General features: G+C 38.0%; 1 pseudogene; it reads right to left on the bottom strand.

Annotated features, from left to right (window-relative positions):
• Positions 1–17,205: 17,205 nt before the first annotated feature.
• LOC140694470 (small ribosomal subunit protein eS24 pseudogene) overlaps positions 17,206–23,721 on the bottom strand; it is a 432,455-nt pseudogene continuing 425,939 nt past the window's right edge.

Raw genomic sequence — 23,721 nt, forward strand, 5'->3', positions numbered from 1 at the left:
TAAGATTTACTCTTAAATTTCATGTATAACATACAGCAGTGTTATGTATATTTATCTTGTTGTGCATTACATACATACAACTTATTTATCTTATATCTGAAAGTGTGTACCTTTTAACTGACTTTATCCAATTCTCCCTCCTGCCATGCTTCTCTTCTAGTAGCCACAAGCCTGACCTCTTTTTCTATAAGTTTGTTTTTTAAGTATAATTGACCTACAACACTGTGTTAGTTCCTGTTACACAACACAGTGATTTTATATTTCTATACATTTAAAAATGATCATCACAGTAAGTCTAGTTATGATATATCACTATACAAAAATATTGTATAGTTATTGGCTATATCCCCCACACCATATATTTCATACCCATGACTCTTTTATTTTGCACCTGAAAGCTTTGTACCTTATAATATCCCTCACCTACTTCTCTCCTCCCTCCATCCCCCACCACTCTGGCAACCACCTGTTTATTCTCTGTTACTATTACTTTGTCTTTATTATGTTATGTTTGTTCATTTGTTTTGTTTTTTTTCATTCCACATATAAATGAAGTCATACAGTATTTGTCTTTCTCTGTCTGACTTATTTCACTTAGCACAATACCCTCTAGGTCCATCCATATTGTTCTAAATAGCAAGATTTCATTCTTTTTTATGGTTGAGTAATATTACATTAATATATACATACCACATTTTCTTTATCCATTCATTTATTAGTGGGCACCTTAGGTTGCTTTCATATCTTGGCTATTGTAAATAATGCTGCAATGAACATAGGGTCCACATATCTTTTCAAATTAGTGTTTTGTTTTCTTTGAATAAACACCCAGGTATAAAATTTCTGAATTATATGGTAGTTCTATTTTTAATTTTTTTAACTTTTTTTATTGATTTATAATCATTTTACAATGTTGTGTCAAATTTCAATGTAGAACACAATTTTTCAGTTATACATGAACATATATATATTCATTGTCACATTTTTTCTTTGTGAGCTGCCATAAGATCTTGTATATATTTCCCTGTGCCGTACAGTATAATCTTGTTTATCTATTCAACGATTTTGAAATCCCAGTCTATCTCTTCCCATCCCCTGCCCCCTTGGCAACCACAAGTTTGTATTCTGTGTCTGTGAGTCTATTTCTGTTTTGTATTTATGCTTTGTTTGTTTGTTTTTCTTTTAGATTCCACATATGAGCGATCTCATATGGTATTTTTCTTTCTCTTTCTGGCTTACTTCACTTAGAATGACATTCTCCAGAGCATCCATGTTGCTGCAAATGACATTATGTTGTCAGTTTTTATGGCTTAATAATATTCCATTGTATAAATATACCACATCTTCTTTATCCAGTCATCCATTGATGGACATTTAGGCTGTTTCCATGTCTTGGCTATTGTAAATAGTGCTGCTATGAACATTGGGGTGCAGGTGTCATCCTGAAGTAGGGTTCCTTCTGGATATAAGCCCAGGAGCGGGATTCCTGGGTCATATGGTAAGTTTATTCCTAGTCTTTTGAGGAATCTCCATACTGTTTTCCACAGTGGCTGCACCAAACTGCATTCCCACCAGCAGTGAAGGAGGGTTTCCTTTTCTCCACAGCCTCTCCAGCATTTGTCGGTTTTTGAATGATGCTCATTCTGACTGGTGTGAGCTGATACCTCAATGAAGCTAGAACACTCCCTTACACCATACACAAAAATGAACTCAAAATGGATCAAAGACTTAAACATAAGACAAGATACAATAAACCTCCTAGAGGAAAATATAGGCAAAACATTATCTGACATACATCTTAAAAATGTTCTCCTAGAACAGTCTACTCAAGCAATAGAAATAAAAGCAAGAATAAAGAAATGGGCCCTAATGAAACTTACAAACTTCTGCACAGCAAAGGAAACCATAAGTAAAACAAAAAGACAACCTATGGAATGGGAAAAAATTTTTGCAAATGAAACCGACAAAGGCTTTATCTCCAAAATATATAAGCAGTTCATATGACTTAGTAAGAAAAAAAATAAACAACGCAATCCAAAAATGGGCAGAAGATCTAAACAAGCAACTCCCCAAGGAAGACATACAAATGATCAATATGCACATGAAAAAATGCTCAGTATCACTAATTATCAGAGAAATGCAAATCAAAACTAATTTTAATTTTTTGAGGAATCTTTATACTGTTTTCCATTGTGGTAACACCCTTTTACATTCTCATCAACAGTGCAAGTGGGTTCTCTTCACATCCTTGGCAACACTTATTATTTCTTGTCATTTTGATAATAGCCATTCTGACAAATGTGAATGATACATCATTGTGGTTTTGAATTGCATTTCCCTGATGATTAATAATGTTGAGCATCTTTTCATGTGCCTGTTGGCCCTCTCTGTGTCTTTGAAAGAATGTCTCTTCAGATCTTCTGCCTATTTGTTAATTGGGTTGTTTGGGGTTTTTTTGTTTGTTTGTTTATGTTGAGTTGTATAAGCTCTTTATATATTTTGGATATTAACCACTGATTAGATATATCATTTGAAAATACTGTCTGCTATTCAGTAGGCAGCTTTTGCATTTTGTTTATAGTTTCCTTTGCTGTGCAAAAGCTTTTCAGTTTGATATAATCTAACTTGTTTATTTTTGCTTTTGTTTCCTGGCCTAAGAAGACACCCCCCCCCAAAAAAAATTACTGAGGCCAAAGTCAAAGAGCTTACTGTCTGTTTTCTTCTAAAAGTTTTATGGTTTCAAGTCTTACGTTTAAGTCTTTAATCCATTTTGAATTTATTTTTGTTCATGATCTCAGTGAGTAGTTTGATTCTTTTGCATGTAGCCATCCAGTTTTCCCAACACCATTTATTGAAGAGGCTTTTCTTTCCTCATTGTATATTCTTGCCTTTTTTTTCATAGATTGATTGGCCATATAGTGTTGGTTCATTTCTGGGCTCTCTATGTGGTTTCATTGATAAATGTCTATTTTTGTGAGAGTACTGTACTGTTCTGATGAATCTAGCTTTGTGATACAGTTTAAAATCAGAAAGTGTGATACCTTCAGCTTTGTTCTTTCTTAAAATTGCCTTGGCTATTTGGGGTCTTTTGTATTTCCATATAAATACTAGAATTATTTGTTCTAGTTGTACAAAAAATGCGACTCGTATTTTGATAGGTATTGTATCTGTAGATTGCCTTTGGCAGTATGGGCATTTTAAAAATATTCATTCCTCCAATTCATGAACATGGTGTATCTTTCTACTTGTATTGTCTTCAATTCCGTTCATCAGTGTATTACAGTTTTCCAAATACAAGTCTTTTACCTCTTTAGTTAGATTTATCCCCAGGTATTTTATTCTTTTTATGCAGTTGTAAATAAGATTGTTTTCTTAATTTTATTTCTGATAATTTGTTCTTAATGTATAGAAATGCAACAGATTTCTGTATTTGTATCCTGCAACTTTCCTGAATTTATTGCTGAGCTCTAGTAGCTTTGGTGGCATCTTTAGGATTTTCTGTGTGTAGTATCATGTAATCTACAAACAATGACAGTTTTAGTCTTCCTTTCCAATTTGGATTCCTTTTTATGTCTTTTTATTGTCTGATTGCTGTGGCTAGGACTTCCATACTTTGTTGAATAAAAGTGATGAGAGTTGGCATCCTTATCTTGTTTCTGATGTTAGAAGAAATGCTTTCAACTTTTCACTGTTGAGTATATTGTTAGCTATGGACTTATCATACATGGCCTTTGTTATGTTGAGGTATGGTCCCTCTGTACCTACTTTCTAGTGAAGTTTTATCATAAATGAATATCAAATTTTGTCAAAAGCTTTTCCTGCACCTATTAAGATGATCATACAGTTTTTATTCTTAAATTTGTTAATGTGGTGTATCACATTGATTTGAAGATGTTGAACCACCCTTGTGTCCCTAGGATAAATTCCACTTGATCATGGTGTATAATCCTTTTAATGTATTGTTCAATTTGATTTGCTAATATTTTGTTGAAGATTTTTGTGTCTATGTTCATCAGTGATATTGACTTGTAATTTTTGTGTGCGTATGTGATATCTTTGTCTGGTTTTGGTATCAGACTGTTGCTGGCCTCATAGAATGAATTAGGAAGCATTCCTTCCTCTATAATTTTTTGAAGTAGTTTGAGAAGAATAAATGTTAACTCTTCTTTAACTGTTTGGTAAAATTTATCTGTGAAGACTTCTGGTCCTGGACTTCTTTTGTTGGGAGTTTTTTTAAATTACTGATTCAGTTTTAGTACTGGTAATTGGTCTGTTCGTATTTTCTCTTTCTTCCTGGTTCAGTCTTGGGAGATTGTCCATTTCTAGGAATTTGCCCATTTCTTCTAATTTGTCCATTTTATGCTGTGTAGTTGTTCATAGTAATATCATATGATCCTCTGTATTTCTGTGGTGTCAGTTGTAACTTCTTTTTCATTTTTGATTTTATTGATCTGGGTCTTCTCTCTCTCTCTCTCGATGAGTCTGACTGTTTATCAATTTTTTTTTTATCTGTTCAAAGAATCAGCTCTTAGTTTCCTTGATCTTTTCTATTTTGTTTTAGTCTCTATTTCATTTGTGTCTGCTCTAATTTTTATGATTTCTTTCTTTCTACTAACTTTGTGCTTTGTTTGTCCTTCTTTTTCTGTTTACTTTAGGTGTAAGTTGATATTGTTGAGATTCTTCTCATTTCCTTAAGTAGGCTTGTATACTTTGTATAACCTTACCTCTTAAAACTCCTTTTGCTATATCCCATAGGTTTTAGAAAGTTGTGTCTACAGGTATTTTTAAATTTATTCTTAATTTATTCAGTGATATATTATTTGTTTAGTAGCATATTGTTTAGCCTCCATGTGTTTGTGGATTTTGCAGTTTTTTTTCTTATAGTTGGTTTCTTGTCTCATAATGTTGTGGCCAGAGAAGATGCTTGATGTGATTTCAACTTTCTTAAATTTACTGAGACTAGGTTTGTGACCTAGTGTATGATCTATCATGGGGAATGTTCCATGTACACTTGAAAAGAATGTGTCTTCTGCCACTTTTGGATGGAATGTTCTCTAGATATCTTTTAAGTCTATTTTGTCTTATGTGTTTTTTAAGGCCAGTGCTTTCTTACTGATTTTCTTTCTGTAGATGTCTGTTGATGTAAGTCGGAAGTCAGAGTCCCCTACTATTATTGTATTACAGTCAATTTCTTCCTTTGTGTCTTAATAATTGTTTTATATATTTATGTGCTCCTGTGTTGGGTGCATATATATTTACAATTGTTGTATCTTCTTCTTGGATTGATCCCTTGGTCATTATGTAGTATCCTTCTTTGTCTCTTATAACAGTCTTTACTTTAAAGTCTATTTTTGTCTAATATAAGTATTGCTACTCTGGCTTTCTTTTGATTTCCATTTTAGTGGAGTACCTTTTTTCCATCCTCTCACTTTCATTCTGTGTGTGTCTTTAGATCTAAAGTTAATCTTTCAAAGGCAGCATATGTAGGGGTCTTGTTTTTGTTTCCATTTAGCCACTCTATGTCTTTTGATTGAAGTATTTATGACATTTATGTTTAAAGTAATTACTGATAGGTATGTATCTATTGCCATTTTGTTAATGGTTTTATAGGTTTGGTTTTGTTGTGTTTTTTTTTTTTTTAGTTCCTTCTTTTGTTGTCTTCCCTTGTGGTTTGATGACTGTCTCTAGTGTTGTATTTGGATTCCTTTCTCTTTTCTCTGTGTGTATCTATTACAGATTTTTGGTTTGTGATTACTGTGAGGTTTATATATAGCAACCTATATATATAGTGATTAATTCAAGTTGCTGATGTCTTAAGTTTCGAAGCATTTTAATAGCCCTATATTTTTACTCCCCACATGTTTACATTTTTTGGCATCATACTTTACATCTTTTTGTTCTGTGTACCCCTTAACTATTTATTGCTGATATAGATTATTTTACTATTTTTGTCTTTTAACCTTCCTACTAGCTTTACACATGGTTAGTTTACTATCTTTACTGTGTATTTGCCTTTACTGATGAGCTTTTTTCTTCTCATGTTTCTAGTTGTGACCTTTTCTTTTTCACTTAGAGAAGTCCATTTAACATTTCTTATAAAGCTATTTTGGTGGTGCTGAACTCTTCTAGCTTTTTCTTGTCTGTAATACTTTTGATCTCTCCATCAAATCTGAATGAAGGCTTTGCCAGGTAAAGTATTCTTGGTTGTATATTTTTTCCTTTCATAGTTTAAATATCACAGCACTCCCTTCTGACCTGCAAAGTTTATGCTGAAAAGTGAGCTGATAGCCCTATGAGAGTTCCCTTGTATGTAACTTGTTTCTTTCCCTTGCTGCTTTTAATATTCTCTCTTAATCTTTAATTTTTGCCATTTTACTTACAGTGGGTCTTAGTGTAATCCTTTTTGGATTGGTCCTGTTTGGTACTCTCTGTGCTTCCTGGACTTAGATGTCTCTTTCCTTTTCCAGGTTAAAGAATTTTTCAGCTATTATATCTTCAAATATGTTCTCAGCTCCTTTCTCTCTGGGACCCCTGTAATAAGAATACTAGTATGTTTGATGTTATCGTAGAGGTCTCTTAAACTGTCCTCATTTTTTTTCATTCTTTTTTCTTTTTTCTGTTCAGCATCAGTAATTTCCACTACTCTGTATTCCAGCTTACTGATCTGTTCCTCTGTATCATCTCATCTACTGTTGATTCCTTCTAATGTAGTTTTCATCTCATTTATTGTGTTCTTCATCTCTGTTTGGTTCTTCTTTAAATTTTCTCTTTGTTAAAGACTTCTTACTTCTCACTCTCTTTATCCAGTCTTCTGAGTTCTGTTAATGTCTTTATTACCATTATCTTGACATATTTACTGAGTAGATTGCCTATCTTCACTTCGTTCTTTTGGGATTTTATCTTTTCCCTTCATTTGAACATATTCCTCTGCTGCCTCATTTTGCCAAATTTGCTGTTTTTATTTTTAAATATTTAATAGGTTGGTAATGTTTCCGAACCTTAGAGAAGTGGCCTTTTGTAGGAGATGTTTTATCTGTTCCAGCATTGCACCTCTTATGGTTACCTAAGTTGTATACTCTAGTAAAGTCCTCCTCTGTGGGCTGCATGGGTCCTTCAGTTGTGGTGGGCTGATTACCGTGAGTAGTGTAGTAAGCGTGACTGGCTCCTGCTTCATTTGGTTGTCAGGCCCTACCTTGTGGAGAGGCTTCCAGCCACTGGTGAGTGGGGCTTGGTCATGAGGTAGCTGGCTACAGAGTCCCAGGGTTAGTACTGGGCCACTGATGGGCAGAGATGGGTTCTGGGGTGGATAGTTGTGGGGCTAGGATCCCAGATCTGCTGATAGGGATTCTTGAAATGATTGGCTGCAGGGTCCAGGATGCCCCAAAGCTGATACTGACACACTGGTGCATGAGGCTGGATTCTAGGATAGTTGGATGAGGGGTCCAAAGTGTCTCAGAGCTAGTATCAGCCAGCTGTTAGGCAGTGCCAGGGCCTGGGGCTTCCCAGGGCTATAGCTGGCTCACTGTTGGGCAGAGCCAGATCCAGGGGTCTCTGGTTGCAGAGCCCTGGAAGTCCCTGGGCTGATGTCAGCCCACTAGTTAGCAGGGTCAGTTCCTGACACTCTGGTTGTGGAATCTGGGGTGTCCTGAAACTAGTGTTGGCATGCTGGCAATGAGATTGCATCCTAGCATGGCTGGATGAGGGACCAAATTGTCCTAGACCTAGTATTGGCCTACAAGCAGGCGGGCCAGGGCCCACATTTCCCAGAGCTAGTGCTGGCCTGCTGGTGGGTAGGCTGGGTCCTGACACATCAGGCTGCAGGGCTGTGGTGGTCCTGGAGCTTGTGTCTTCCCTCCTGGTGAGCAGGACCAAGAGTGAGGCTGGGTTCTGGGACTAATGCCAGCTCTCTGGTGGGTAGATCCAGATTCTGGAGTCTCTGGCTGTAAGGTCCTGAGGATCCCAGAGTTGATGTGTCGGCCCACTAGTGGGCAGAGCTAGGGCCCAGTGCCTTGGGCTGTAGGGCCATATGGGTCCCAGAGCTAGTGCCAGAGCACTGGTATTCAGGGCCAGGTCCTGTGCCCTCTAGTAGGTAGGGCTGGTTCCTAGGGTGACTTTGGGTTTAGGGGATCTTAAGCAGCCAACATGCTGTTGGATGGGGCTATGTCTGCCAGGCTAGTTGCTTGGCATGGGGTGTCCCAGTACTGGTGCAAAGAGGCTGGTGGGTGGTCCAGGTCCTGGGGCTGATAAGCTAGAGGGAGGATTCCAAAATGGCAGTTGCCAGCACTAGTGTCCTCATGGTAGAACAAGCTCTGAAAAATGGCTGCTGCCAGTACCTGTGTCCCCCAGGTGAGCTCCAGTTGCTTCCTGCCTCTCTGGGAGGCTCTCCAAGATTAGCAGGTGGATCTGACCTAGGTTCCTTTCAAATTACTGCTTCTGCCCTGGGTCTCAGAGCATGTGAGAGCAGAGTATTTCCCACAACCCTCTGTCTCCTGAAAGTAAGCCCCACTGGCTTTCAAAGCCAAACATTCTGGGAGCTCATCTTCCTGGTACAGGACTCCTGGGCTGGGGAATCCAATGTAGGGCTCCAGCTACTCCTCCTTGGGGAGAACCTCTGCAATTGTAATTATCCTCCCATTTGTGGATCGCCCAACTGGAATATGGGTCTTTTTTTTCACATTTTTTATTGATTCATAATCATTTTACAGTGTTCTGTCAAATTCCAGTGTTCAGCACAATTTTTCAGTCATTCATGGACATATACACACTCATTGTCACATTTTTTTCTCTGTGATTTATCATAACATTTTGTGTATATTTCCCTGTGCTATACAGTGTAATCTTGTTTATCTATTCTACAATTTTGAAATCCCAGTCTATCCCTTCCCACCCTCTACCCCGACCCCCCCCCCCGTAACCACAAGTCTGTATTCTCTGTCCATGAGTCTATTTCTGTCCTGTATTTATGCTTTGTTTTTGTTTGTTTGTTTTTGTTTTTTAGATTCCACATATGAGCAATATCATATGGTATTTTTCTTTCTCTTTCTGGCTTACTTCACTTAGAATGACATTCTCTAGGAGCATCCATGTTGCTGCAAATGGCATTATGTTGTCGGTTTTTATGGCTGAGTAGTATTCCATTGTATAAATATACCACTTCTTCTTTATCCAGTCACCTGTTGATGGACATTTAGGTTGTTTCCATGTTTTGGCTATTGTAAATAGTGCTGCTATGAACATTGGGGTGCAGGTGTCATCCTGAAGTAGATTTCCTTCTGGGTACAAGCCCAGGAGTGGGATTCCTGGGTCATATGGTAAGTCTATTCCTAGTCTTTTGAGGAATCTCCACACTGTTTTCCATAGTGGCTGCACCAAACTGCATTCCTACCAGCAGTGTAGGAGGGTTCCCCTTTCTCCACAGCCTCTCCAGCATTTGTCATTTGTGGATTTTTGAATGATGGCCATTCTGACTGGTGTGAGGTGATACCTCATTGTAGTTTTGATTTGCATTTCTCTGATAATTAGTGATATTGAACATTTTTTCATGTGCCTTTTGATCATTTGTATGTCTTCCTTGGACAATTGCTTGTTTAGGTCTTCTGCCCATTTTTGGATTGGGTTGTTTATTTTTTTCTTATTGAGTCGTATTAGCTGCTTATATATTTTGGAGATCAAGCCTTTGTCGGTTTCACTTGCAAAAATTTTCTCCCATTCCGTAGGTTTTCTTCTTGTTTTATTTCTGGTTTCCTTTGCTCTACAGAAGCTTGTAAGTTTCATTAGGTCCCATTTGTTTATTCTTGCTTGTATTTCTTCTAGGAGAAAATTTTTGAAATGTATGTCAGATAATGTTTTGCCTATGTTTTCCTCTAGGAGGTTTATTGTATCTTGTCTTATGTTTAAGTCTTTAATCCATTTTGAGTTGATTTTTGTATATGGTGTAAGGGTGTGTTCTAGCTTCATTGTTTTACATGCTGCTGTCCAGTTTTCCCAACACCATTTGCTGAAGAGACTGTCTTTATTCCATTGTATATTCTTGCCTCCTTTTCGAAGATGAGTTGACCAAAAGTTTGTGGGTTCATTTCTGGGTTCTCTATTCTGTTCCATTGGTCTATATGTCTGTTTTGGTACTAATACCATGCTGTCTTGATGACTGTAGCTCTATAGTATTGTCTGAAGTCTGGGAGAGTTATTCCTCCAGCCTCTTTCTTTCTCTTCAGTAATGCTTTAGCAATTCTAGGTCTTTGATGGTTCCATATAAATTTTATTATGATTTGTTCTAGTTCTGTGAAATATGTCCTGGGTAATTGGATAGGGATTGCATTAAATCTGTAGATTGCCTTGGGCAGTGTGACCATTTTAACAATATTGATTCTTCCAATCCAAGAGCATGGAATAACTTTCCATTTTTTAAAGTCTTCTTTAATTTCCTTCATCAATGGTCTATAGTTTTCTGTGTATAATTCTTTCACCTCCTTGGTTAGATTTATTCCCAGATATTTTATTACTTTGGGTGCTATTTTAAAGGGGATTGTTTCTTTACTTTCTTTTTCTGTTGATTTATCGTTAGTGTAAAGAAAGGCAACTGATTTTTGAACATTAATTTTGTAACCTGCTACCTTGCTGAATTCTTCGATCAGCTCTAGTAGCTTTTTTGTGGACCTTTTAGGGTTTTCTATGTATAGTAACATGTCGTCAGCATATAATGACACTTTTACCTCTTCTTTTCCAATTTGGATCCCTTTTATTTCTTTCTCTTGCCTGATTGCTGTGGCTAGGACTTCCAGGACTATATTGAATAGGAGTGGTGATAGTGGGCATCCTTGTCTTGTCCCAGATTTTAGTGGGAAGCTTTTGAGTTTTTCACCGTTGAGAACTATGCTGGCTATAGGTTTGTCATATATAGCTTTTATTATGTTGAGATATGTTCCCTCTATACCCACTTTGGCGAGAGTTTTTATCATAAATGGGTGTTGAATTTTATCAAATGCTTTTTCTGCATCGATTGAGATGATCATGTGGTTTTTGTCCTTTCTCTTGTTGATGTGATGTATTACGTTGATTGATTTGCGTATGTTGAACCAGCCTTGTGTCCCTGGGATGAACCCCACTTGGTCATGATGTATAATCTTTTTTATGTGTTGTTGGATTCTATTTGCTAAAATTTTGGTGAGGATTTTGGTGTCTATGTTCATCAGTGATATTGGCCTATAATTCTCTTTTTTTGTAGTGTCTTTGCCTGGTTTTGGTATCAGGGTGATGGTGGCTTCATAGAATGAGTTTGGGAGTATTCCCTCCTTTTCAATCGTCTGGAAGAGTTTGAGAAGGACTGGTATGAGTTCTTCTTTGTATGTTTGGTAGAATTCCCCGGTGAAGCCATCCGGTCCTGGACTTTTATTTGTAGGGAGGTTTTTAATTGCTATTTCTATTTCCTTTCTAGTGATCGGATTGTTCAAGTGTTCAGTTTCTTCTTGATTCAGTTTTGGTGGACAGTATGTTTCCAGAAACTTGTCCATCTCCTCTAGGTTATCCAGTTTGGTTCCATATAGTTTTTCATAATATTCTCATATGATATTCTGTATTTCTATTTTGTTTGTTGTAATTTCTCTGTTTTGCTTTCTTATTTTGCTAATTTGTGCTCTCTCTTTTTTCTTCTTTGTGAGTTTGGCCAGAGGTTTGTCGATTTTATTTACTTTTTCAAAAAACCAGGTTTTGGTTTGGTTGATTTTTTCTGTGGTCTTGTTAATCTCTATTGTATTTAATTCCTCTCTGATCTTTATTATTTCCTTCCTTCTGCTGCTTTTTGGGGCTTTTTGTTCTTCTTTTTCTAATTGATTCAGGTGGTGGGTTAACTTGTTTATTTGAGATTGTTCTTCTTTTTTGAGGAAGGCCTGTATCACTATAAACTTCCCTCTTAGCACTGCCTGTGCTGTGTCCCATAGGTTTTGAGTGGTTGTGCTTTCATTATCATTTGTCTCAAGGTATTTTTTAATTTCAGCTTTGATTTCCTCATTGATCCATTGTTTTTTCAATAACATATTGTTTAATCTCCATGCTTTTCTTTTTTTCTCCTTTGTTTCTCTGTTGTTGATTTCCAGGTTCATGGCATTGTGGTCAGTAAAGATGCTTGAGATAATTTCTATCTTCTTAAATTTGTTGAGGTTTCTTTTGTGTCCAAGTACATGATCGATCCTGGAAAATGTTCCATGTGCACTTGAAAAGAATGTATATTCTATTTTTGGGGGGTGTAAAGCTCTGAAAATATCCACCAAATCTAGTTTTTCTATTGTAGTATTTAATTTCTCTGTTGCCTTGTTTATTTTCTGTCTGGAAGATCTGTCTAGTGATGTTAATGCAGTGTTAAAATCTCCAGCTATGATTGTATTCCCATCAATATCCCCCTTTATCTCTGTTAGTAATTCTTGTATGTACTTAGGTGCTCCTATATTGGGTGCATATATATTAACGAGTGTAATATCTTCATCTTGTATCACTCCTTTAATCATTATAAAATGTCCTTCTTTATCTTTCTTTATGGCCTTTGTTTTAAAGTCTATTTTGTCTGAAATCAGTACTGCAACACCTGCTTTTTGGCTTTTCCGTTTGCATGGAATATCCTTTTCCATCCTTTCACTCTCAATCTATATGTGTCCTTCTCCCTAAAGTGGGTCTCTTGTATGCAGCATATTGAAGGTTCTTGCTTTATTATCCACTCTGCCACTCTATGTCTTTTGACTGGAGCATTTAGTCCATTAACATTTACAGTAATTAATGATAGATGTGTGTTTATTGCCATTTTGAACTTATCTTTGCAGTTGAATTGGTATATCCTCTTTGTTCCTTTCTTCTTCCTTTTGTGGTTTGGTAATTTTCCTTTGTATTATCATGGATTTTATTTAATTTTTGTAACTCCCTTGTAAATTTTTGACTTGTGGTTACCCTTTTTTGTAAATCTATTAACCTATACCCGTTTTTATTAAACTGATAATAACATGATCTCAAACCCATCCTACTGTTAAAAAAATTTAAAAAAGAAAGAAAAAAAATTCTATATTTCCCTGCCTCCCTCTCCCACTCTCAGTGATTTGTATGTCTTCTTTTATAATTTCGTGTTTTCTTTATTTGTAATTCATGAGTTATCACCTTTCCAGTTGTATGTTTCTCATTTCTGTAGCATCCTGCTGCTTTTCTATTTAGAATAGCCCTTTCAATATTTCTTTTAGCATGGATTTAGTGTTGCTAAACTCCTGCAGCTTTTTTTTATCTGTGAAACTCTTTATTTCTCCTTCTATCCTAAAGGATAGCCTTGCTGGATAAAGTATCCTAGGCTGCATCTTTTTTTCATTCAGGGCTTTGAATATATCTTGCCACTCCCTTCTGGCCTGTAGTGTTTGTGTAGAGAAATCAGCTGAGAGCCTTATGGGGGTTCCATTGTAATTCACTCTTTGCTTTTCTTTTGCTGCCTTTAGAATCATTTCTTTATCCTTGACTCTGGCCATCTTGATTATGATATGTCTTGGTGTGAGTCTATTTGGGTTCTTCCTGTTTGGGACCCTCTGAGCTTCCTGTACTTGTATATCTGATTCCTTCTTTAAGTTTGGGGAGTTTTCAGTCATGATTTCTTCAAAAACCTTTTCAATCCCCTTTGATCCTTCTTCCTCTTCTGGGACCCCTATTATGCGAAGATTGGGACGCTTTATATTATCCCATAGGTCCCTTATGCTATTATCATTATTTTTTATTTGCTTATCTTGTAGTTCTTCTGAATGGGTGCTTTCTATTGCCCTGTCTTCTAGATCACTAATTCGTTCCTCTGCATTATCTAGTCAGCTTTGCACAGCTGTTAGATCATTCTTCATCTCTGTCAATGAGTTTTCCCATTTTGCTTGGCTCTTCTTTATAGCTTCAATTTCATTTTTGACATATTTTATTTCTCTAAGCACTATCTCTTTTAATTCCTTCAGCAATTTGATCACTCCTTTTTTGAAATCTTGATCTAGTAGGCTATCGATGTCTATTTCATTGATCTTTCTTCCAGGGTATTCCTCTTGTTCTTTTAATTGGGAAAGGTTTCTCTGCTTCTTCATCTTGCTCATACCTCTCTGGCACTGTGGTTTATGGAGTATCAGTTGTCTATTTTGGATCTTAAGGATTTTATCTATCTAATGCCTATTTAGGAATAGAACTCAGGAAAAAAAGAAAAAAGAAAAAATAAGAGAGAGAGAAAGATTTTTAAAAGAAGGGAGAAAGAGGGTTTGAAAACAGTGTATGATGAATAATAGAAGAGCGGGTTGAAGCAGAGTATTAATCGGGTGGAGACGTCCTTTTAAAACCTTTAAAAAAAGGGGGGGGGGTTGGGGAGATGAATATGTGTTTGAAGCCTGTGTCTAATCAATAACAGGACATCAAAACCCAAGAGAAATAGAAATGAATTAAGAAGTAAAAATTAAGAGACTAACTGAAAATAGAACAGGTAAAAACAGATTAAAAAAAAAAAACAAAAACAAAAAACCAAAAAAATAAAAACACACACACACACAAAAAAGGGGGTTGTTGGTGTTCTCCTGGAGTCTGTGTGCTTTTAATGTGAAGTCCTTCTGTCTTCGTCCTGTTTTGGAAGCTCAGCTTGTTTTCAGAGGCCCTGCGTTGGCGCCCTCTTCTGTGCTGTTCCCAGCACCTGTCGGCAAGCAGATCGCGCCTCCTCCTAACATGGGGTCAGGTGCAGCTCTCCTCTGCTGCGGGCGGGCGGGTCACTGCCCCTCCGGATGCTGCAGTCAGATGTTGCAGACTGGCCAGGCAGGAGGGCGGGTCGTACCCCCTCCCAGCACCTGGGTCAGGGGTTGTGTTCCTGCCCGACAGGCGGGGGGGCCGCTCTCCCCCTGCCTGCGCCGCCGGTAGCTCCGCTGCTCTGTGCGGCTGCGCGCTCTACGCCGGCGCTCCGCCCGGGTCGCCGCTCCGCCCTGGTCGCGCTCCGCCCCAGTCGGCGCTCCGCCCTGGGCGGCGCTCCGCGGGTGGGCTCGGGGAAGACCTAGGGGCAGCCTCGTCCCTGCTCCGAGCCAAGTCCCAGCTGCTTGTTTGTCTTTGTGGAGCAAGTTCTCTGGGGGACCAGAATGGAAGGATCCTATTTGCCCCGGGCTGTAGGCCCGTCTCAGTCTGGCCCTTGAGGCTGCTAAGCCCTTCGGTGGGGATGCAGGTTTCGCCTCTGTCCCCGCCTGGGTGCTCAGCGCTGGAGAATATGGCGGCTCTGCCTGGTCCCCGCCCCTCTTCCCCTGAAAAGTTTCCGTGGCTTTTCAGAGATGGGGGTGTGCACCCTTCCCCCGAGAGCACATCAACTTTGCTGTTTTATGGAGGGCCCAGGTTGTTCTGTCCTGTACACCCACAGCCACGGCGCCCAGCCCCTTGCAGTCCCCCGGAGCTGCCTCAGTGCAGCCGCCCCCGTTCTCCGCCTGGCTTGTGCAGCCTGGCCCTGCCCGCCGCTGCCGGCCCGCGTCTCAGGCTGGGTGTTCGGGGGGACGCTCTGTGCCAGTTTAACTTAGTTCTGTCAGACAAGGGCTGCTCTGTACAGATCCTAGCCTTGGAGGCTCCCCCTCCGTCCCGCTGGCCTCTCAATTGGAGAGGGGAGACCCAGCGAGCGAGCGCCAGTCCTCCTTTGCCGCTCCCTCCCCGCGGGACCTGTCCCGCGCTGCTTTGCCTTTTGTTCTTTCTTTTTTCCTTTTCTCCTACCAGATTTTTGGCGTCTTTATCTTTTGAAGAGGGCGATGATCTGTTGGAGTTCCGCAGGTGCTCTGGTTGGCTGAGTGGGTCTATAGATGTGGGTCTTGGTGTATTTGTGGGAGAGGGTGACTTACAAGTGTCCTTCTACTCCGCCATCTTGCCCGGAAGTCCTGGGATATGGGTCTTGACTTAACGGTATCTCTGCCCCTCCTACCCATTTCAGTGTGGCTCCTTCTTGATATCTTCAGTTGAAGAAGATCTTTTCTACTAGCTTTCTGGCTTTTCTCATCAAGGTTGCTGTGTAAATCATTGTAATTTTGGTATATCTGTGGGAGAAGATAAGCTCAGGGTCTTCCTACTCTGCCATCTTAGCCACTCCCCCAGATACTCCTTGTCAAGTAACTTGAGCACATGGGCTCTAGGGTCAGACTACCTGGATCAAATTTCTGCCTCTTACTGACTGCTTGACCTTGAGCAGTTTGCTTAATTCAACTTTGAAACCCTCATCTGTGAAATGGGGTTAGTAAAACCCATAGTTAATTAAAATTCTTCTAAGTTTTGACAATTAAATAGGTTGTGTATAAAGCCATCAGAAAAAAAAACCACACATGGACTAAAATAACACAAAACTAATGCATTACTATTATTTTGTTGTTATTTCAAGTATTACTGGTATCTATGGCATTTATATCTATACTTTGCTAAAGAGATTATTTAAAGTAAAATAGAAAAACATTTGAATTCATATTTCAGGTCCTCAGCTTCTGAATATTATAGCCTGGAAAACTGTTTAATTAACTTGTGTTTCTTTACCTCCCCAGTGATGGTGTAGAGAGGATTAAGTGACATAATCCAGGAAAAGTGCCTGGAAGACAGTCAGTCAGCACTTATTCAGTATTAGTTACCTTCCCCAACCCCCTTACATGACATAAAATTTACCATCTTAATCATTTTTAAGTGTACAGTTCAGTAGTTTTAAGTATATTCTCCTTGTTTTGAAACAGATTTTCAGAACTTTTTCATTTGTTGTATCTGAATCTCTATACCCATTATACATCTTCCCTTTCCCCCATTCCCTCCACTCCTGGCAACCGCCATCCTATTTTCTGTTCCTGTGAATTTGACTACTGCAGATACTACCTCATATAACTGGAATCATACAGTATTTGTCTTTTCTTTGTGACTGATTTATTTCACTTAGCATAATGTTCTCAAGGCATAGCTATATTGTAACTTATAATAGAATTCCCTTCCTTTTTAAGGCTGAATAATATTCCATTGTATGAATATACCACATTTTGTTTATTCATTCATCCATCAATGGACATTTAGATTGCTTCTACCCATTGGCTATTACAAGTAGTGCTGCTGTAAACATGGATATGTAGTTCTTTTATCTTCTGTGCGATGCAAATAATCAAATAACAAGCATATTTATTTCATTTTCATTTTTGTCTCTTCATAATGAAGGCAAATTATAATTGAATAGCAATAGCATTATGAGTGTTACACTTTTCTTAAGTTTATTTCTTGATATACATTTCAAAATTAACAGTCAAAAGACAGAAAGAGAAATAAAGAAAAATACTGATTCTGCATTCATCTATTTATTAACTCAGAGTCATATTTAGCTCTTAGTATGTGCTTGTTATTGAGGAAAGAAAAAAAAAAACCTTTGTTTAAATGATACATAATCTACACTCCAGTCTATGTAATTACTAGAGATGAATGACTGTCTACAATCATCCTATCTGAAATACAGCCCATTTCTAACTTCGTGTTTAGTATCTGTTTTACTCCCCCTTAGAACTACCTCCTTTGCTCAGTGTTTAACACATAGTGTTTATTACCAGATACCCTTAATAAACTTCAAGGAAATGACATTTTCTTAAGGAAGCAAATCACTCCAACAAAGAGCTCTTAAATCTCAGGGTGGAAAAGAGAAATGTTTTATACTGGAAAATTAAGAGGGGAAAGGCATCAGTTTTTCAAGGAAGAAGAGCTGAGTCCTGATGGGCTAGTTCAGCAGTGCTTTATTATATCAAAGATGCTAATATATTTTCAAAAAATCTTTCTTTAGTTAAAGTAAGCACATTTCCATCAAAGAGCTAAATGTACATGAGGGGAATTTTTTTGAATTCACGTGACTTTTGCAGTCAATACATAGTCTGTAAGTTACCAAGCTTTAACACTTAAAAGTATAAGATTCTTTATTTTCTACTATGGCTTCTTGTCTGAAAGATTCCACACCAATATTCAATTTATCTCCATATTACAAATGCCTCCACCTGGTTGAGATCACAGACTAGAAACACAGACTCCTTTGGAAAACTCAGTGCCACAAATAGTAACAATTTAATTAGTTGACATGCTTTGTGAGGCATATTGCCTTATTAATGTACTTTGGGCATGTCAAAGATAAAAGGTGGAAAAGATCAGAAAAAAACAGATTGTGGAAGAGAATATTCTCATTTTCCCTGCCTTATCTTCTCTCTGGTTCTTGAAATCAAGGGCTGAGGCTATAGAAAGTAGGCAGAGGGTGGAGGCAGCCTTCCCTGGGCATTGACATGAAAAATCGTAGCCAAACTGTAATTATAGTACGTTTCCATAGAGCAAATACACACAGAGTCCAGATCTATTTCTCATCGTAGATTTAATGTTGTATTGGTTAAAGGTCTAGATTACCTCTAAAAGCCTTCCAGCTGACTGCAATGTAAGCCTACAGTTAAATTTGTTCAAGATTACCATAGTGGGTAAGTGACATCACTCAAGTTCAAGTTCACATCTCCTGACCTCAAATGCAAGAATTTTAGATATATAATAGGTAGGTGGATGGCTGGATGATGGATGGATATGTATATACATACATATATCTATGCTGCTGAGACTTTATGAAAAAGAAAAAGCCCAATCCCTGATCACATTTTATCAACCAAATATACTGTCCTACTTTTTGAGAAATCTGACTTCTCTTCCCTAATTATTATTGAAAAAATAACTGAGTGCCAGATTGACTATCCAGTTGCCCAATCTGACAGGCTTACATATTAAGTGCTCTCCTATCAGCCATCTGCAGGCTGCCCAGGCTGTGACTTGTCCATCACACACTCTTGCCCTTTTTGTGCCAGGGTCATCAACATGTGGTGTGTGACAAAGCATCCAGTACCCAGTCTGACATCATCTTGTGCCCTCCATGGAGGAGAAAAAGAAGCCAACCAACCAACCCCCTAGAAAGGCATTTACTTACTGCCCACTAGCAATTGTTGAGTGATAACACATGCAGTTCTCCACATGTTTATGCAGAGTCTCAGATTTATCTGACAGTTTTACACCCTCAGGCATGATACACAGTAATTAAAATTAAAAATGTTTTGACAGCCTAAACAAATGGCTATATAAATTAGAAAGCTGTAAAAAGTCATGGTAGCCAAAAATAAAGATATATAGATAAATCATAAAATTATAAACAAGGAGAATGTTTTAATACAGGCATGTTTATACCAAGACACTTGAAAATACAGGCTAACTTTTGCCTGAAGGAAGATAGTGGTAAAAAGGAATAGTGGAAACTAGCAAAACCACTCTTTCCTGCTTAGAAATTTTTTTCTCTATCCTTGTCTGGTAACTAAAGAAAAGAAGAAATTTGTTGAGGCTTTCCAACTTCCTCTAAATCTATAATCAGCTGTAGAATCTCCAAATTTAAAAAAGCACCTAAATCAGTTGCCTGGAATCTTTGCTATTAACCTTCCCAAATGTGTAAAATGATGTGGGCTATATAAAACTTGGCATGATTTCACATTTCTCGAATGCATGGCATAAAACATGTGTTTATAAAATGAGCCAAATATATGATCTGCATGTGAATATAATTCCTTTCAACTAGATGCGCACAAATGTTAAAGTATTGTCTCTCATTTAAATCTATCAGGTTGATGCCAGAAGAAACTTTTCTATCACCTGGTCTCAGTATTTTTCCATTTCTCGTAAAACTAAGTCTGCTCACCCCTTCCCTAATGCATTGAAGTACTAGGCCATTTCAGAAGAAGGAACAAAATAATTGAAAGTAATCAGTGGGATTTTCTCTACCTAGAAGAGCTGGATTGCCAGAAATCAATCATATCATGTGGATAGTGTTTATGATAAATTTTGAAAGCTGTCCTTTATTTGACAGAGTTCCTAAAGATTTATTGCCACTTTATTATCATGTCTTATGTATCCACAGATTAAGAAAAAAAATAAAAGAAACACCAAAGCTTTTTGTGGTAATTATCATAGAGCCTCCTGCTTTGTCCTGACCCCTTGCTTTCAGTCTTTTGTCCTCTTGGCTTCATTTCTTATTCTTGATCTGCTGCTGCCTCCCTTGACTTGGTACTGCTCTTTGGTCTTCCCAGTTTAATGCTCTTTTCCACGCCCTCCCCACAAACAAAAGACCTGGTTCAGACCTGCTCTGCTGGATCATCCCACTGTGAATCACTCTTTGAGGAGGTACAACTTGATCTGCTCCCTGGACTAAATGCCATTCGACATGGATGCCTAGATAGTCCTGCCCCATCTCCAGAAGGGGGAATGAGAATTTCACCCCTATTTTGAAATATAAATACATATCATAAAGTAACAATGTTTGCAATAATCCATGATTGAATATCTTTATATTTTAGAGTTTCCCAGATGTTTCTGCGTAACAGTCAGATTTGGGAATCATGGTAGTCTCTTTGTTTTGTTTTAGCAGCAAAACTCTTTCATCTAGTGGAATCTTTGAAAACAACAATAATGACCACAACAATAACAACAAAAAACCTAGTATATAAAAAGACAGTTCCTGCTAAAACATGGGCATTGTAAGATGAATAAAATCATTTCCTGATAGATTGAAGCCTGAGCCATAGGTAGCAAAGTCGAGTGCCTACTCACATTGAAATAAATGGAACAGATCAAATCTAAGTCAACAGATGAGGGCAGGCTATGTTACAAGATCTTTTTATTTTTTTTAAGTTTTTAGCTTATTAATCCTCTTGTGAAAAATCTGTACAATCACCACTGACACAGTCACTGCAGAATCTTTGCTCCTTCTGTTGTCCAATCTCCAGCTCACTTCTTTTTGCTAGCGCCAACATTGGCCTTTGCAGTCCTCCCGACTTTCTTCATCCTGTTCTTCTGTTCCTTTTGCTGTTTCCTTCAGGTCTTTTTCTTCTCGTATAGGCCATGTCTTGTAAGCCTATGTTTGGGTTCATTTTTCTTCACGTAATCCAAGGAATCATGAATCATGCGAAAGCCGTTTGTCTTGACACCACCAAAATGAGTTCTGAATCTGAATACAAAGATGACATCTGGCGTAGTCTTGTACATTTTGGCTAGTTTTTCCTGAATTTCTATCTTGGGTACTGTTGCCTTCCCAAGGTGAAGGACATCAATGATCATTTGTTTCTGCTGAAGTAGCCAGTCGTGAACTTCCTAGTCCAGATAGTTACTGTGTCATTCATGATGGCAGCTGATCTTAAAGCAGCCAGGGAGGAAAAGAGGGCTGCTTCACACCAGCCAATCATATCAGTGCTCACAGAGGGACCCCTGGTGGCATTGGTGTCCAAGATCTTTTTATTTTTTAAAGAAAGTAACAAACTGAGAATTAAAAAAAAACAAAAACAAAAACAAAAAACAAAAAAACTCCCAAGTGTAAACGTTGAGAATTGAATTTTAAAAATCATTGTCTGTCCCTCCTCCACAAAACAAAACCATGTCAGCAGGCCAGAAATGACCCCACAACCCTCAATTTGCAACGTGTAATTTAGGCTTTTGTGTTAGGTGTCTATAATTATGAAACAAATTACTCCAGAATTTAGCAGCTTAAAACAACGAACATTTATCTCACACAGTTTCCAAAGGTCACAAATCCAGAGCTGGTTTGGCTGGATAGTTCTGGATCAAGGTCTCTCACAGGTTGCAGTCAAGCTGTCATTTGGGACTGTAGTCACCTCAGGGCTTGATTGGGGCTTACTCATTCACCTGACTGTTGGCTGGAGGCCTCCATTCTCCATATGGGCCTCTCCATTGGCCACCTGAGCATCCTTACAGTATGGTGGCTGGCTTTCCCTAGAGACATGGTCCAAAACAGAGAGCAAGGCAGAAGCCACAGTTCCCTTCATGACCTAGTCTCAGGTCATCTATCATCAGATCTGCCTAATTCTGTTGGTCATACAGACCAGCCCTGGTATAATGTGGAATTGGACTTCACAAAGGTATAATAGCATGAGATGAGAATCATTGTGGGCCATCTTGGAGACTGGCTACTATAGCTTTGAAAAGATCAAAATGGGCCAAATTTAGGCTATTCAAATTCGATTCAGATTTATACCATAAATCTGATGCCCTTTCTTCCAACTCCTTACTTTCATCATTTATTCCTCTTTTCCATCCTCCCTCATCACCAGCTTGACTCACAGGAAAACACCTGCTTTTCTGTTCAATATTCTCTTCAGGCTGGGATTTATTAGCTAGTTCCTTCACTTCTGGTCCTCAAGTCCTGAACTGAACTGCCTGTATATATAACTTTTGGTTCCAGCTGGCAATTTGTAGTACCATATGTCAGGGGTCTTGGAAGCAGAGAATAGAAATTATAATTAGGAGTTTGTAGGTAACTGTGAATCAGATTCCAAGACTCTGTTCAGCAAACATTTACAGAGAACAGAGTATGTGCCAGACAGACTCTGTGTTAGTATTGGGGGATTTAATGATAAATCCAATACATCAAAGAAATCAGGAATCAGGGATCTAGGTGGTTACATTGAGGGTTGGGGAAACAGCCAGGAAGTGTAGTAATGGATAGAAATCCATCAAGAGGGTCTCAGAGATGCCTGATGAGTGTGTCTACAGAGTGGCAAAGAGATAAGAATGTAGAAAATGGAAAGAGTTGAGGTATAGCACAGTTACTAAAGACTATGTCCCGATTGTCCAACATTTGCTTCTTCTAGGAATTGGTGTAAAGATGTAAGAGTCACTGGATCCAAGCATAAGAGGGATAAGTTAGCAGCTGCCTGAGGGAAAGGGCACTGTGACTACAGTTGAGTTTAGATGATGGTTGACAACTGGCAGTGATTTTTGGCTCAGTCTCCTTCTCTGTAAAATAGAAATAATTGTAATATAAAATATTACTATATAAAATCAAATAAATACAAATATATAAAAATAAACACATTTATATAGAAATTTATAGTCTTACAAGTTTGTTTTGAAAATTAGTTTATTTAATATATGCAAGGCACTTAAAGCAGTCCCTGGTACCTACTAAGCATTATGTAAGTGTTAGCTGTCATCATTCATTAATCAGGGACTCATTTCCTAAATCCAGGAGGAAAATGTTTATAAACCTAGGTAGCTTAGATCAACTGTCTACTCAGGATAATTGATAAGAAAACACTGGGACAGTGTACTGAGAAGAAAGAAAGTTGAGATCAGGCAGAACACTGGGTAATACCAACAACTAAGAGACAGATTAAGAAAAATGTGGATTTATTCTATTTTAAATACGTTTGGTGGAAAAAAAATCTCATAAATGGATTACACATCTCTCTGGTTTCTTAAATATTCTCAACATGGCATATATTTTTCTTGATTTTATAGGTTATTATTACAATTACTGTATTTTATACTAGGGTATAATATCACAATACTTTGGGGGGTTTTATTATATGAACTGTTGTATCCTGAATGATCTCAGACTTCTAAACTTTTAAAAGTTTAGTATTTACTATTATGTAAAATAGTCAGTAAAACTATATTGCTAATGGTTTTTATCTTTCAGTGCTATCAGGATCCTAAATTCAGATAGACTCTCCCTTCTTTCCAGTTTGCTGCTTCACTTTGTTCCCTGGGGACCTATGGCTAAGATTATTACAATTACCTGCAAAAAATATGATAGATTCTACATAAGAACCTGAGAAGTCTTCCTATAAATAAAATATAGTTGGTACTTATATCTCATTAGATTGATTAGGGGTCTTTCTTGCCTCTAAAAAACTG

Source organism: Vicugna pacos, unplaced genomic scaffold, assembly GCF_048564905.1.
Source record: "Vicugna pacos unplaced genomic scaffold, VicPac4 scaffold_21, whole genome shotgun sequence".
Lineage (NCBI taxonomy): Eukaryota > Metazoa > Chordata > Mammalia > Artiodactyla > Camelidae > Vicugna > Vicugna pacos.